A 17,518-nucleotide genomic window follows, 5' to 3' on the forward strand; every position below is an offset into this window, starting at 1 on the left:
GCTTCACTATCACTAGGCTCTTCTTGCTCTCATGCCTCCCCTAGAGTTCAAGTTCCCACTGGTGTGATTCATGGCAATAAGGAACACCTAGACGGTGCTTAGTTCTGTGTCACAGAGTGCCTGCTTTGCTTTGATTCATGAATTATTTTCCAGACTCTCAATCTACAATAAACTTAGCTGTATCTTCTCCTAGTCTTCCTATCAAATGCCAACTTTCAGTAATGAGACAGTCTAGAAGCCTTGATTAGATTGTTGCCACAGACATGGCTCTCTACTGTCTTTGAATTTTTTTTCCGGTTGTACCTTGTGCTCAGCAGTCACTGTTTTCCTCAAATCACCATCTTGTGGCCTAAACCAGCATTACTAACCAGCATCGGCTAAACTTCTAAATCCATTTCTCTAAGGCAGCGTTGTAAAATAGAAATATAATACAAGCCACATACATAGTTTCAAATCTTCTTGTAGCACATTTAAAAAGTAAAAATAATAAACAAGTAAAATTAATTTTAATGATAGATTTTACTTAACCAAATATATAAACTATTACCACTTCTACATACGGTCAACATAAAAACTATTCATGAAATATTTTATATATATTTTTGTCCTACATAGTTTTAAAAATCCAGTGTGTATTTTACTTTTACAGTATATCTAGATTTGGACTAACCACATTAAGTGCTTAATAGTCCCATGTGCCTAATGGCTACCATATTGAACAATGCAACTCTAAGAGAGATATATCTATTCATCCATCCATATATTTATCAAAACATTTCTTAAACACATACTTTGTATCCAGCACTCTTATAAATTCTCATACCATACAAATAAAATACACAGTCCTTGTTCTCAAGTAGCTCTGAAGTATATGAAAAAGCTGACAAGCACTTTAGCTATTTCAGAGATGTGACATGGTAACGATGATGTGGTATGCACGAGGTACTAAGAGTACAGAAGAGAAACACCCGGGACAAAATAGTTGCTGGAAGAAGTGATATTTGAACTTAATCTGAAGAAATGAGCAGGAGGAAAAGAACAGGAAAAATACTCTAAGGGGAGGGAAGAGTATAGAAAAGGCACTGGGGCATGAGTGAGCTTGACAGAGTGTGATGCCGATAGCAGATACAGATATTTGGAAAGGACTGAACCCAGTAGAGTGGAGAGAGATGAGGCAGGAGAGGTGCATAAGAGACAGATCACAAAGGGCCCTACATGCCTTTGCAATTTATCCTGAAGCTGAAGGGGAGGCACTGTTTCTGCATAGTGAATAAATATAAGTAGAAAAGTAAAACGTGATATAGCGTGGTGATTAAGAAGACGAACTCTGGAGGAATCCTGCCTGAGTATGAATCTCAGGCTTTGTATTAGTTCTGTGACCTTAAGGAAATTATGTTTCCTCTCTGTGCATGAATTTACTCACATCAATTGTAGGTAATATTAGTACAGTAAGTCCCCTACATACCAACGAATTCCATTCTGAAAGCATGTTCGTAAGTCCAATTTGTAAGTCCAAGAAAGTTAGCCTGGGTACCCAACTAACAATCGACTGTTTAGCACTGTACTGTAATAGGTTTATAATGCACATTTGTATCTTTGAAAGTTTGCAAAACTTGAAGGTTCATATGTAGGAGACTTACTGTATCTCCATTACAGGGTTGTTATGAGAATGTCATGAATTGTTACATGGAAAATTCTTAAAATGATTCCCACAGTAGGCTTGATGAGTGGTAGACCTTATAATTAAAAAATGTTAAATAGTAAAGTAACACAATGAGATTTGTATTTCATAAATATCACAGGGTCAGCCAGTCTTCACAGTGAGGGTGAAGAGCCAGTCCAATAAAGAGATTAGTCAAAGCTTTTAGTATGACGCAACACAAGTCTAAACCAGGGCACAGGTTGCAGAAATGGATTACTTGAACAACTTTGAAAAGCATACAGGAGGTGAGAGGGATCGATAACTGAGTTGATAAGGGAGGTGAGATACTGAAGTCTCTTGGGATCCCCAAGAGTCTGTCTTGGCACTTGAGTAAATGATGGCACATTTTTACAACCTGGGAAATATAGAAAGACTGGGTTAGTGGTGGGCATGGGAATGGGGGTGGGGGATAAAGGATGGGTGGGAGAAAATGGATTAAAATGATTTATATAGTAAGATATTTCAATTTGGGTTTAATTATATAATTCAGTATATCGGTTTTGGGTTATTAAGAGATATTTCAGAGTGAATGCTGTGTAGGAGAGTGAGAGATGGGTCTAATGCTCAGAGTAAATGTCTAGGCACTGACTTCTCATTTTCCAAGGAAATGTTTAAGGATCTAGTTGATGTTGATAAATGTTATAGATTTTGAGGACATGATGGACATCCTTTCAGAATAATAAGCTCTTTCTTGACCTGACAGGTGACAAGTTTATATACAATTTAAAGCAGTTTTATATGCATACCACAAGCAAATCAGATTGTTATAGACTATTTTCAAAAGGTTACGTAGAGATGTTCTGCCAGCCATCTGCTGCACATGGTGGGGTATCGCTCCAGGACCTTGCTTCAGACAGACTTGATGAATGCCTTCGCTGGTCCTGGTGCTAGGCTGGATGCTGGAGATACATCAAGTCCTTGGCCTTAAGCCTTCAAGAATGTTATGTCTATGCTTTGTCCTTTAATACCTTCTGTACCTGAGCCGCACTTTACGCCAGCCACTGATCGTGGAGATTGTGGAGTCTCTGCTGGACCAATTTTACAGACTGAAAAGGTGTGGAACTGGAGGCGTGGAACTCAAGGGGCCAGCTCTACCCACTTGACTTCCCAGAGGACTCTCCCTGCCACGCACAGAGCACCAAGTGCACTCCCATCCCATCGCTCCCAACAGGGTTCAGATCCTGGGTTCTGGAAGGAGAGGGCAGACTGCAGGGATGTACAAAATATCTTCCAACCTCTTTTATGTGGTCTCAGTTTCCTGAAGTGAAACCTGGATGTGCTGGAGGAGAAGACTGTAGACTGAATATTCGTCTACTCCAATACTTGGACATTAGTCTGAGGCTTGGACAGTCTTCTATAAACACCTCTATCACCAGGACAAGCAACCCCAAAAGCTTGGACAACCATGAGGAAACAAAGAAACACCATGCAGGCAAAGGAGCAGGAAAAAAACCCACAAGACCAAATAAATGAGGAGGAAATAGGAAAAATGCCTGAAAAAGAATTTAGAGTAATGATAGTAAAAATGATACAAAATCTCGATAACAAAATAGAGAAAGTACAAGAAACAGTTCATAAGAACTCAGAAAAACAAACAGCAATGGATAACAAAATAACTGAAATTAAAAATACTCTAGTTGCTCTAACCAGCAGAATGACTGAGGCAGAAGAACGAATAAGTGAGTTGGAAGATAGAATGGGAGAAATAAACGCCACAGAGCAGGAAAAAGATAAAAAAATAAAAAGACTAGAAGACAGCCTCAGAGACCTCAGTGATAACCATAAACGTACCAACATTCGAATTATAGGCATCCCAGAAGAAGAAGAAAACAAGAAAGGGTCTGAGAAAATATTTGAAGAGGTTATAGTGGAAAACTTCCCCAACATGGGAAAGGAAATAATTCACCAAGTCCAAGAAGCACAGAGAGTCCCATACAGAATAAACCCAAGGAGAAATACACCAAGACACATATTAATCAAACTAACGACAATTAAACACAAAGAAAAAATATTAAAAGCAGCAAGAGAAAAGCAACAAACAACATATAAGGGAAAACCCATCAGGATAACAGCTGACCTTTCTACAGAAACTCTGCAGGCCAGAAGGGAATGGCAGGATATCCTGAAAGTCCTGAAAGAGAGAAACCTACAGCCAAGAATACTCTACCCAGCAAGAATCTCATTCAGATTTGAGGGAGAAATCAAAAGCTTTCCAGACAAGCAAAAGTTAAGAGAATTCAGCACCACCAAACCAGCCTTACAACAAGTGCTAAAGGAACTTCTCTAAGTAGGAAACACAAGAAAAGGAAAACACCTACAAATACAAACCCAAAACAATTCAGTAAATGGTAATTGGAACACACATGTCAATAATCACTTTAAATGTAAATGGACTAAATGCTCCAACCAAAAGACACAGACTGGCTGAATGGATACAAAAACAAGACCCTTCTATATGCTGCCTACAAGAAACCCACTTCAGACCAAGGGATACATATAGACTGAAAGTGAAGGGATGGAAAAAGATATTCCATGCAAATGGAAGTCAAAAGAAAGCTGGAGTAGCAATACTCATATCAGACAAATTAGACTTGAAAGTAAAGACTATTAAAAGAGACAAGGAAGGGCACTACATAATGATCAAGGGATCCATCCAAGAAGAACATATCACAGTGGTAAATATCTATGCCCCCAATATAGGAGCACCTCAATACATAAGGCAAATACTAACAGCTATAAAAGAGGACATCGACAGTAACACAATTATAGTGGGAGACTTGAACACCCCACTTACATCAATGGACAGATCATCCAAACAGAAAATAAATAAAGACACACAAGCTTTAAATGACACATTAGACCATCTCGACTTAATTGATATTTATAGGACATTCCATCCAAAAACGACAGACTACACTTTCTTCTCAAGTGCACACGGAACATTTTCCAGGATAGATCACATCTTGGGTCACAAATCAAACCTCAGCAAATTCAAGAAAATTGAAATCCTATCAAGCATCTTCTCAGACCACAACGCCATGAGACTAGATATCAATTACAGGAAAAAAACTGCAAAAAATACAAACACATGGAGGCTAAACAATTCACTCTTAAACAACCAAGGAATCACTACAGAAATCAAAGAGGAAATCAAAAAATATCTAGAAACAAATGACAACGAAAACACAACAACCCAAAACCTATGGGACGCAGCAAAAGCAGTTCTAAGAGGGAAGTTTATAGCAATACAGTCCTACCTTAAGAAACAAGAAAATGATCGAATAAACAACCTAACCTTACACCTCAAACAACTAGAGAAAGAAGAACAAAGAAACCCCAAAGCGAGCAGAAGGAAAGAAATCATAAAGATCAGAGCAGAAATAAATGAAAAAGAAAGGAAAGAAACCATAAGAAAAATAAATAAAACTAAAAGCTGGTTCTTTGAGAAGATTAACAAAATTGATAAACCATTAGCCAGACTCATCAAGAAAAAAAGGGAGAAGATGCAAATCAACAGAATTAGAAATGAAAAAGGAGAAGTCACAACAGACACCTCAGAAATACAAAAGATCATGAGAGACTACTACAAGCAACTATATGCCAATCAATTGGATAACCTGGAAGAAATGGATACATTCTTAGAAAAATACAATCTTCCAAGACTGAACCAGGAAGAAATAGAAACCATGAACAGAGCAATCAGAAGTACAGAAATTGAGGCAGTGATTAAAAATCTCCCAACACACAAAAGCCCAGGACCAGATGGATTCACAGGCGAATTCTATCAAACATTTCGAGAAGAGTTAACACCTATCCTTCTCAAACTCTTCCAAAATATTGCAGAAGGCGGAGCACTCCCAAACTCATTCTACGAGGCTACCATCACCCTGATACCAAAACCAGGCAAAGATCTCACAAAAAAAGAAAACTACAGACCAATATCACTGATGAATATAGATGCAAAAATCCTCAACAAAATACTAGCTAACAGACTGCAACAGCACATTAAAAAAATCATACACCACGATCAAGTGGGGTTTATCCCTGGGATGCAAGGATTCTTCAATATACGCAAATCAATCAACGTGATACATCATATCAACAAATTGAAGGATAAAAACCATATGATCATTTCAATAGATGCAGAAAAAGCTTTTGACAAAGTTCAACATCCATTTATGATAAAAGCTCTCCAGAAAATGGGCATAGAAGGAAATTACCTCAACATCATAAAAGCCATATATGACAAACCAAAAGCCAACATTGTTCTCAATGGAGAAAAACTGGAAGAATTCCCTCTAAGAACAGGAACAAGACAAGGGTGTCCACTCTCACCACTATTATTCAACATAGTTTTGGAAGTGTTAGCCACAGCAATCAGAGAAGAAAAAGAAATAAAAGGAATCCAAATTGGAAAAGAAGAAGTAAAATTATCACTCTTTGCAGATGACATGATACTATATATAGAAAACCCTAAAGACTCTACCAGAAAACTGCTAGCACTCATTGATGAGTTTAGTAAAGTAGCAGGATACAAAATTAATGCACAGAAATCTCTTGCATTCCTATACACTAACAACGGAAGAGCAGAAAGAGAAATGAAGGAAACTCTCCCATTCACCATTGCAACAAAAAGAATAAAATACCTAGGAATAAACCTGCCTAAGGAGGCAAAAGATCTGTATGCAGAAAACTTTAAGACATTGATGAAAGAAATCAAAGACGACACAAACAGATGGAGGGACATACCATGTTCCTGGATTGGAAGAATCAACATTGTGAAAATGACCGTACTACCCAAAGCAATTTACAGATTCAATGCAATCCCGATCAGATTACCAATGGCATTTTTCACAGAACTAGAGCAAGAAATCTTACGATTTGTATGGAAACGCAAAAGACCCCGAATAGCCAAAGCAATCTTGAGAAGGAAAAATGGAGTAGGTGGAATCAGGCTTCCTGACTTCAAACTATACTACAAGGCCATAGTGATCAAGACAGTATGGTACTGGCACAAAAATAGAAAGGAAGATCAATGGAATAGAATAGAGAACTCAGAATTAAGCCCAAACACATATGGGCACCTTATCTTTGACAAAGGAGGCACGAGTATACAATGGAAAAAAGACAGCCTCTTCAATAAGTGGTGCTGGGAAAATTGGACAGCAACATGTAAAAGAATGAAATTAGAACACTTCCTAACACCATACACAAAAATAAACTCCAAATGGATTAAAGACCTACATGTAAGGCCAGACACTATAAAACTCCTAGAGGAAAACATAGGCAGAACACTCTTTGACATACATCAAAGCAAGATCCTTTTTGACCCACCTCCTAGAATCATGGAAATAAAATCAAGAATAAATGAATGGGACCTCATGAAACTTAAAAGCTTTTGCACAGCAAAAGAAACCATAAACAAGACTAAAAGGCAACCCTCAGAATGGGAAAAAATAATTGCCTATGAAACAATGGACAAAGGATTAACCTCCAAAATATACAAGCAGCTCAGGCAGCTTCATACCAAAAAAGCAAATAACCCAATCCACAAATGGGCAGAAGACCTAAATAGACATTTCTCCAAAGAAGACATACAGATGGCCAACACACACATGAAAAGATGCTCAACATCACTCCTCATCAGAGAAATGCAAGTCAAAGCCACAATGAGGTATCACCTCACACCAATCAGAATGGCCATCATCACAAAGTCTGGAAACAACAAATGTTGGAGAGGGTGTGGAGAAAAAGGAACTCTCCTGCACTGTTGGTGGGACTGTAAGTTGGTACAGCCACTATGGAAAACAATTTGGAGGTTCCTTAAAAAACTACAACTAGAACTACCATATGATCCAGTCATCCCACTCCTGGGCATATACCCAAAGAAAACCATAATCCCAAAAGAAACTTGTACCATAATGTTTATTTCAGCACTCTTTACAATAGCCAGGACATGGAAGCAACCTAAATGCCCATCAACAAATGAATGGATACAGAAGATGTGGCATATATATACAATGGAATATTACTCAGCTATAAAAAGGGATGAGATGGAGCTATATGTAATGAGGTGGATAGAACTGCAGTCTGTCATACATAGTGAAGTAAGTCAGAAAGAGAAGGACAAATATTGTATGCTAACTCACATATACGGAATCTAAAAATGGTACTGATGAACTCAGTGACAAGAACAAGGAAGCAGATACAGAGAATGGACTGGAGAACTCGAGGTATGGGAGGGGGCGGGGGGTGAAGGGGAAACTGAGAAGAAGCGAGAGAGTAGCACAGACATATATATACTACCAACTGTAAAATAGTCAGTGGGAAGTTGTTGTATAACAAAGGGAGTCCAACTCGAGGATGGAAGATGCCTTAGAGGACTGGGGCAGGGAGGGTGGGGGGGACTCGAGGCGGGGGGCGTCAAGGAAGGGAGGGAATATGGGGATATGTGTATAAAAACAGTTGATTGAACCTGGTGTACCCCCAAAAAAATAAAATAAAAAAAAATAAAAAAAAAAAAAAAAAAAAAAAGGTTACGTAGAAATTACCTCAACATAATAAAAGCCACATATGAAAAACCAAAAGCCAACATCGTTCTCAATGGGGAAAAACTGGAAGAATTCCCTCTAAGAACAGGAACAAGACAAGGGTGTCCACTCTCACCATTATTATTCAACATTGTTTTGGAAGTTTTAGCCACAGCAATCAGAGAAGAAAAAGAAATAAAAGGAATCCAAATTGGAAAAGAAGAAGTCAAATTGTCACTCTTTGCAGATGACATGATATTATATATAGAAAACCCTAAAGACTCTACCAGAAAACTGCTAGCACTAATTGATGAGTTTAGTAAAGTAGCAGGATACAAAATTAATGCACAGAAATCTCTTGCATTCCTATACACTAACAACGGAAGAGCAGAAAGAGAAATGAAGGAAACTCTCCCATTCACCATTGCAACAAAAAGAATAAAATACCTAGGAATAAACCTGCCTAAGGAGGCAAAAGATCTGTATGCAGAAAACTTTAAGACATTGATGAAAGAAATCAAAGACGACACAAACAGATGGAGGGACATACCATGTTCCTGGATTGGAAGAATCAACATCGTGAAAATGTCTGTACTACCCAAAGCAATTTACAGATTCAATGCAATCCCGATCAAATTACCAATGGCATTTTTCACAGAACTAGAGCAAGAAATCTTACGATTTGTATGGAAACGCAAAAGACCCCGAATAGCCAAAGCAATCTTGAGAAGGAAAAATGGAGTTGGTGGAATCAGGCTTCCTGACTTCAAACTATACTCCAAGGCCATAGTGATCAAGACAGTATGGTACTGGCACAAAAATAGAAAGGAAGATCAATGGAATAGAATAGAGAACTCAGAAGTAAGCCCAAACACATATGGGTACCTTATCTTTGACAAAGGAGGCAGGAATATACAATGGAAAAAAGCCTCTTCAATAAGTGGTGTGGGGAAAATTGGACAGCAACATGTAAAAGAATGAAATTAGAACACTTCCTAACACCATACACAAAAATAAACTCCAAATGGATTAAAGACCTACATGGAAGGCCAGACACAATAAAACTCCTCGAGGAAAACATAGGCAGAACACTCTATGACATCCATCAAAGCAAGATCCTTTTGGACCCACCTCCTAGAATCAGGGAAATAAAATCAAGAATAAATGAATGGGACCTCATGAAACTTAAAAGCTTTTGCACAGTGAAAGAAACCATAAACAAGACTAAAAGGCAACCCTCAGAATGGGAAAAAATAATTGCCTATGAAACAACGGACAAAGGATTAACCTCCAAAATATACAAGCAGCTCATGCAGCTTCATACCAAAAAAGCAAATAACCCAATCCACAAATGGGCAGAAGACCTAAATAGACATTTCTCCAAAGAAGACATACAGATGGCCAACACACACATGAAAAGATGCTCAACATCACTAATCATCAGAGAAATGCAAGTCAAAGCCACAATGAGGTATCACCTCACACCACTCAGAATGGCCATCATCACAAAGTCTGGAAACCACAAATGTTGGAGAGGGTGTGGAGAAAAGGGAACTCTCCTGCACTGTTGGTGGGACTGTAAGTTGGTACAGCCACTATGGAAAACAATTTGGAGGTTCCTTAAAAAACTACAACTAGAACTACCATATGATCCAGTCATCCCACTCCTGGGCATATACCCAAAGAAAACCATAATCCCAAAAGAAACTTGTACCATAATGTTTATTGCAGCACTATTTACAATAGCCAGGACATGGAAGCAACATAAATGCCCATCAACAAATGAATGGATACAGAAGATGTGGCATATATATACAATGGAATATTACTCAGCTATGAAAAGGGATGAGATGGAGCTATATGTAATGAGGTGGATAGAACTACAATCTGTCATACCTAGTGAAGTAAGTCAGAAAGAGAAGGACAAATATTGTATGCTAACTCACATATACGGAATCTAAAAATGGTACTGGTGAACTCAGTGACAAGAATAAGGATGCAGATACTGAGAATGGACTGGAGAACTCGAGGTATGGGAGGGGGCGGGGGGTGAAGGGGAAACTGAGATGAAGCGAGAGAGTAGCACAGACATATATATACTACCAACTGTAAAATAGTCAGTGGGAAGTTGTTGTATAACAAAGGGAGTCCAACTCAAGGATGGAAGATGCCTTAGAGGACTGGGGCAGGGAGGGTGGGGGGGACTCGAGGGGGGTGGTCGGGGAAGGGAGGGAGTACGGGGATGTGTGTATGGAAACAGATGATTGAACCTGGTGTACCCCCAAAAAAAATAAAAAATAAAAAAATAAAGGTTACGTAGACTCACACAAAGTCATAACTAATCTTAAAATTAATTTTTAAAACAACAGGAGGTTGACACAAAATAAATGTAGTCTATTTTATATGAAGTTAAAAAGCACAGGTTGTAGTCTAGTAATTCCACACACGTAATAATGATTGTAGTATGTACAGGTACAAGAAATTAAACAGGTGGAAGTTATGACCAAGAAATATTTTCCCCTTGGTTAATTGCCTCTATAACTAGAATACGTTTTTATCATATAGTAGAGATCCCTCATCCCTCTTTCGGGCTATCTGTTCAGTATGGAATGTACTTTTCTTTTTTCTTTTTTTTTCAAATTCAAACTCAAGTCATTCAGTAAATTCAGGAAATATCTATGTAAACTAATGCCAGAGAAGTGGATCCCTGGACACTGGGGCTCTGTTAGAGCCATTTATAGGGGAAAATCCCCAGACCTAACTGAAGGGGTTCATTTAACAGATGTGCACCTGGCAAGCACTCAGGGAAGGAAAGAAAAGGAGTACCTTGCAACAAAGGACAGATGTAGGGATAGTCTGAGAGCTAGAGAAACCAATGGGTAAAGATGTTGAATGGGAGGGCTTGGAGTAAGCCAGAGAAATGGAAAGATGAATGAAGAGGTTTGTGATAGATTTTGCTATTGTTCCCCCAATTTACTGCCTCTTTCTGTGTTAAGATTATACTTCTCTGCTTGACAGACATCAAGCTTGGTCTTGTGACTTACTTTGACCAAAGAAAAGTGAGCAGAACTGTTGCATGCCCTTTCAAAGCGTTAAGAACTACTGCAGAGTTTCCATCTTTATTCTCTCTCTGCCAGGTGATCTGCCTGTTCCAGATGGGAGCTGTCAGGGATGCACACACGATGTGAGTTGAGAAGTTAATTTTTGTCGTTGAAAGCCGCAAACATTCTGGGGTCATTTGTTACTGCAGCATAATCTAGCCAAAGCTCATTAATACAGGGTAAAACATGAGCGAATTATGAGATTATGGGCAGGTCAAAGACTGATTTGAAACCAAACCCAAGAACAAAACTTCTGGTCTCTGGGTTTTTCCTAACATTATCCCTGCCAGTCTGTGTGTGGGTCCTTTTAGTGTAGTATCACAGCCGTGTGGTGTCATGGTTATAAGAGCATGGACTAGGCATCAGACAGTGGCTCCCCTACACATTAAAGACTGTCCTTTGGCAGATTATTTAATGTTTCTGTAACTCTGTACCTCAGCTTCCTCTGTAATGGGGAAAACAAAACCTACCTCATAGTTTGCTGTAAGGATTAAGCAAGGTAACGAATGTTTTACAGATATCTGGTACACAGAAAGCACTGAGTAACAGTAACTATAGTTATTATTTTGGTTGCACACAATCAAATATGCTTAGACTTGAGAATTACATCAAAGGTTATTGCATGTGACCATGCACTCAATGAAGAAATACATTTATGGAATTAGTATCACAGATATTTGCTCAGCTTTTGCTCAAGCACTTACAGGCTGGTTGCATGGCTATTTCATTGATTCTTCTCAAAAAATAGAAATAGACACACAGGTTTTTAAGTTAAGTGTATGATTTATTATATGTTATGACACTGACATTGGCTTTCACATTGAACTGCTTTAGGATAAGGCTAACTGATAGGAAATGGGAATTGAATTGCTTTAGGACAAGGCTAACTGATAGGAAATGGGAATTAGCCTTTGTAGTGTGGTGAAATAATTGGTTACGGTAGGAGACCTATCATAAAGAATGGAGGGAGGTTTTTAGACTAGGAAAACATGAATTTCCATAAACACGTGTGGTAGGCAGAATAACGCCCAGCCCCCCACTCTCCTCCCCCTGCCAAGATGTCCACATTTTAACTTCTGGAACATTGAATATGTTAGGTCACATGGCAAAGGAAATTAAGGATGCAGATGGAACTAAGTTCTAAATTAGATAAAGTAGATAAAGCAAAGAAAAAAAAAAAGGATTCTCTCTTAGATCCTCCAGAAGGAACACAGCCCTGCTGCTGACACCTCGATTGTGACCCATTGAGACCTTTCCAACAAATGGTGCTGAAAAAATTAGATATTGACATGCAAAAACGAAAACAACTTCGATTCTTAACTTAAAATGAATCAAAGATCTAAATGTAAAACCTAAAACTATAAATATTCCAGCAGAACACATAGGAAAAAATATTTGTGAGCTTGACTTAGGCAAAGATTTATTAACTACAACACAAAAAGCACAATCTATATAAAAAATATAAACTAAACATCAAAATTTAAAACTTATACTCTTTTAAGGAATTTGTTAAGAAAATGAAAAGAGAATTCATATTTTGTGAGAAAATATTTGCAAACTGTATATCTGATGAAGGCCTTGTATCCAGAATGTATAAACTCTCAAAATTTAATAATTATGAAACAAACAGCCTAATAATATCTGTGTAAAATCTTTGAACAGACGTCTCCAAAGAAAATAGACTGACTATAAGTAAGCATATGAAAAGATGCTCAATATAAAAATTGAAATTAAAAACACAGCATGATAGTATTACTCACCTACTAGAATGGCTTGAAATGATGACTGACCATACCAAGTGTTGACAAAGATGAGAAGGAACTGGAACTCCCATACACTGTGGGTGGGAATTTAAATAGTAAAACCATTGTGCAGAGTGACATGGTGGTTTCCTAAAGTTAAACCTACAGTTACCATATGGTCTATTCACTATATTCCTAGTTATTTATCTAAGTAAATGGAAAGTATAGGTCAATACAAAAGCTTGGACATAAATGCCCATGGCAGCTTTATGTGTAATAGACAACAATTTGAAAAAAAAACTCAAATGTCCAGTGACAAGGGACTGAATAGATACTTTGTGAAATGTCCATACAATGGAATACTGCCCAGCAAGAAGGAGGACTGAGCTATTGGTACACACACAACATGGGTGAATCTCCAAATAATTATGCTGAGTGAACTAAATGAGACCAAAAAAAGAGTGCATCCTGCATGATCCCATTTACAAAAATGTTTAGAAAATGCAAATTAAGCTACAGTGACAGAAAGCAGATCAGTGGTTGTCTGGGAACTGAGGTGAAGGGGAAAGGCAAAAAGAGTGGAGAAGGGGAGGGAGAGATTTCAAAGGGGCAAGAGTAAACTTTGGGGGTAATGGATAGGTTCACTTGTGGTAATGGCTGTCCAGGTAAATGCATAAGTCATAACTTTTCAAACTGTGCACTTTATATATGCTTACGTTATTGCGCGTCCATTATACCTCAGTAATGAAAAAAAAGACACTACCTTTCATTATTCCCTGTATTGTGGTAGAGGATAAGACCATTTGGAGTACAAAGAAAGGTTAAGTTTGGGCTGACCTTCAGGTTTCCCAATATGAATTCTCATTTAATTGGATTGTGATACTAACAAGAGATAAAAAGAAATCTATAGAGACACATACATTCACACTCATACATACATTTCTTGGGACCAGTTCTTCCTTCCTCTGCATCTCTGCATAACCATTTTATGTGAGAATCTGCCAACATTTCACATGAAGTTTTAATTTAGAGAGGCCCCTCTCTGAGAATTTTAAAGTAGTCACAGAATTTAGCATACCAGTGATGTTGTGTGGACTGCTGGGATTTTCAAGTAGCAGTTTTCCATAGTAGGGTTAGTGGATTTCTGGCCTGAAAATAATCACTCTGGTTTTCGTTTCTGTACATCAGATGGCAGGGAATCTTGATCTGTATGTGAAGTGGCTCTGCAATGTATTTTGGCCAAGCCAGTTGTAAACTAACATTTCCAAAAACGGAAGATGTGCAAACAGTCAAGTCATGTATATTTAAATTATTATATTGCTTATCTTTCTATTTTATGTCCTCTTTTTTATTCTCCACAGGGCAAATTCTTTGTTGGGTGCCCTATGTAAATCTGTTGCTTCTTTTGCTAGCTTGAAGACACGTTTCGTATCTGTATTTGCTGTGAATTATGTAGCATTTTTGTATCTGTGTTTGCTGTAAAATCAGTTTCTAAATTTTTAGGATGGTTTGCAACTCATGAGGCCCCCCCCCCCAAAAGAGTATTTTTTGTGGCAGATTATAAGTTATTTATCATCTCTGGTAGATCCTTTTTAAAGACATGTTTAAGTGAGCTGAAGCGGCTCATGACTACTAATTCTAAGTCAATATGTGCCTTACACAAAAATAGCATGTCTTACATCCTACCTGTCTGTTTATGTCTTGTGTCCTCTCTCTCTATTCCTTACCCCTGCCTCACTCTCTGCCTACTTTAAATTATAGCTACATATTATGCTAATTGTTCTTCTAAAAGCAGTCTAAATAAAACATACTTCATTGTATGGTTGGTTCCTCTGAGTACTGATCTCATTTTACTATTTTCCCTGATCCTATATTAGGGCTTTATGAGAGCAAATTATAAACTCTCTTTTTTTGTTTTTTTTGTTTTGTTTTGGTTTTTTTTGGTAATCTATGGTATCATAGCAAGTGACTGCCTTGCAGACTGTTTAGAATTATATCACAGACTTGAACTCTTGGTAGCTGACGTTGTTTTCTAGTTCAAGGGATGAGATTATTATGAGACATAATGGAATGCAAGGTTCTGTCAGCTGGGCTTCTCAACTTTAGTTTTTTTGGATTAAAAGAAAATGTCGCGCCATAGAAAGTATTCTTGATTTTCCTTATCTCCTCCTCAAACCTAGCACTAACCTTTACACGTTAGGTGGGGATTTGATCGCTACAAATGCTCAACTGGGTCTTTGGCAGGTTAGCAGGAGAGGGCCATGGTAAAAATGCTGACCTTAATAGCTAACTTCACAAAGATAGGCTTCATCTAAGACCCTAGCTCATTAATAAAATACGACAATTCCAGAGCAAGCCAGTACAATATTCCACAAATGTATACAAAAGTTGTTTTTTTATTAAAATTGTAGTTTTTAAAAAGTTAACTCATTGCCAAAGTATCCATGATGCACTGTTACATGTAATTTGTTTTGTCCTCAGTGAAGAGTTGAAAAAAAAAAACAAAAAACAAAGCTTGGAATATTCACAAAGATGGAGCCATCCTTAGCAGAGTAGTTTAAAAGTATGGACTCCTGGTTGACAGCCTGTCTAAATGGATGCCTTAGCTAACTCCAAGTTTTATCTTTGGCAGATTCTTTAAGTTCCTAATCCTCTATTTCTCAATTCTAAGAAAGCAATAACAGTAATCACTCTTATAGGGTTGTTGTTAGTATTAAACACTGAGATAACGTGGGTGAACTGGTTAGAAGCATGACTAACATGTAAATATCATTATGATTATTGAGACATAACTGACATATAACATTAGTTTCAAGTGCATAACATAATGATTTGACATTTGTATATGTTGCCAAATGGTCACCACAAGAAGTTAACCTATCACCACACATGGTTAACAGCTTTCTTCCTTGTGATGAGAGATTAAGATTTACTTTTAAGATTTACTTTCTTAGCAACTTTCAAATATGCAATGCAGTATTATTAATTGTAGTCACTATGCTATACATTACATCCCCAGGACTTAATATTTATTTTATAACTGTACCTTTTGACCCCCTTCACTCATTTTGCTCTCCCCCTACCCCCTGCCTCTGGCAACTGTCAATCTGTTCTCTGCATCTATGAGTTCCTTTAGGGGGGGATTCCACATATAAGTTAGATCGTAAAGTACCATCTTTCTCTCAGCAGTTATTATTATTTTTTTAAAGTGGATTTTTCAGTTGCCATCTATTATATATCCGTGCAGAAACTACATAAATCATATGGGTGCAACAGGGCAAATTACCACGAAATGCATTTTTGCATTTTGAGGGGTTTGCTTTTGGTCTCGTGCCTGATCCCTTTTAGTTCTTCAGTTTTGTCCTTCCTTCCTTCCTTAGTCCTTTTAATTTATGCTGTTATGTTTTATGTGAGCTCCCTCAAATGCTTCTAGAACACGGAGGGATAAGAATATGTACATAAATAGATGAATGGGTGGCTGGATGGACACACAGTTCTCTGACCAGACCAGGAAGCTGATCTATCCAGAGTCATCAGTCCTTAGGGCCGTGACTCCATCCTAGATGCGAGGAGATGCCTCCCAGGAGGGGTTAGGTGGGTGGGTTAGAGCAGGGGGAGAGGCCAGGGGTGTTCCTTACTTGGCCCTAATGCCAGCACTCTCCTCTTAGTCACTTGTCATCGGGGTCTCCTTCCGTACCTCTAACTACTTGTGCATTCCCACCTTCATTCTACATCCTCAGCTGTGAGAAGCACCATCAAGGCATTCCTGTCTTCAAAGACCTCTGCTTTCAGAAGCAAGGATCAGTCATTTCCTTTAATTTGCCGGGGAAATGGCCGATGCCAGAGAAGATGGTCTGTTACCCCAAGGACTCAAGTGATGACTCTGACAGTGAAATCCAGGCTCATCAGTATCATTTATCACTTTCTCTTCCTCAGAGCAATAGCAGCTTCATTTATTAAGCACAACAGCAATTTTAGCTGTCACGTTTCTTATACAAAGGTTGACAGGAAGACAGTCTTAGGAAGAAACGTTGCTCTTTTGAAAAACAAACCAACAGTCAAAAAGTGTGGGATAAGACAGGGAATACTGGATTCCAGCCTTTGACTGAGACTTTTCTGGAACTCAGTTACCTTTTCTATAAAAGTATAGATTTAAACTAGATGAAGTCTAGGGTCCTTTCCAATCCCTATTCCCTCTCTCCTATCCCCCCAAGACATGATTTTGTGTTAGTGGTGGTGTGAGAATCCTGACCACTCTTAGGTGGCAAAATGTTTCTGGGTAATAACACATTTATAACCAATTGTTTAAAAGAAGGGAGAAACCCAGTTCCTCCTCATACCAATCTGACTTGAAAACAACTTTACTGGACTTAGTTCTTTCCTGACAGAGTCTTCAGAAAAAAGGGTGGGGTGAGGGCCAAAGTCCTGAAATGAACATTCCTA

This window comes from Hippopotamus amphibius, chromosome 13 (genome assembly GCF_030028045.1).
Source record: "Hippopotamus amphibius kiboko isolate mHipAmp2 chromosome 13, mHipAmp2.hap2, whole genome shotgun sequence".
In the NCBI taxonomy this organism is placed as follows: domain Eukaryota; kingdom Metazoa; phylum Chordata; class Mammalia; order Artiodactyla; family Hippopotamidae; genus Hippopotamus; species Hippopotamus amphibius.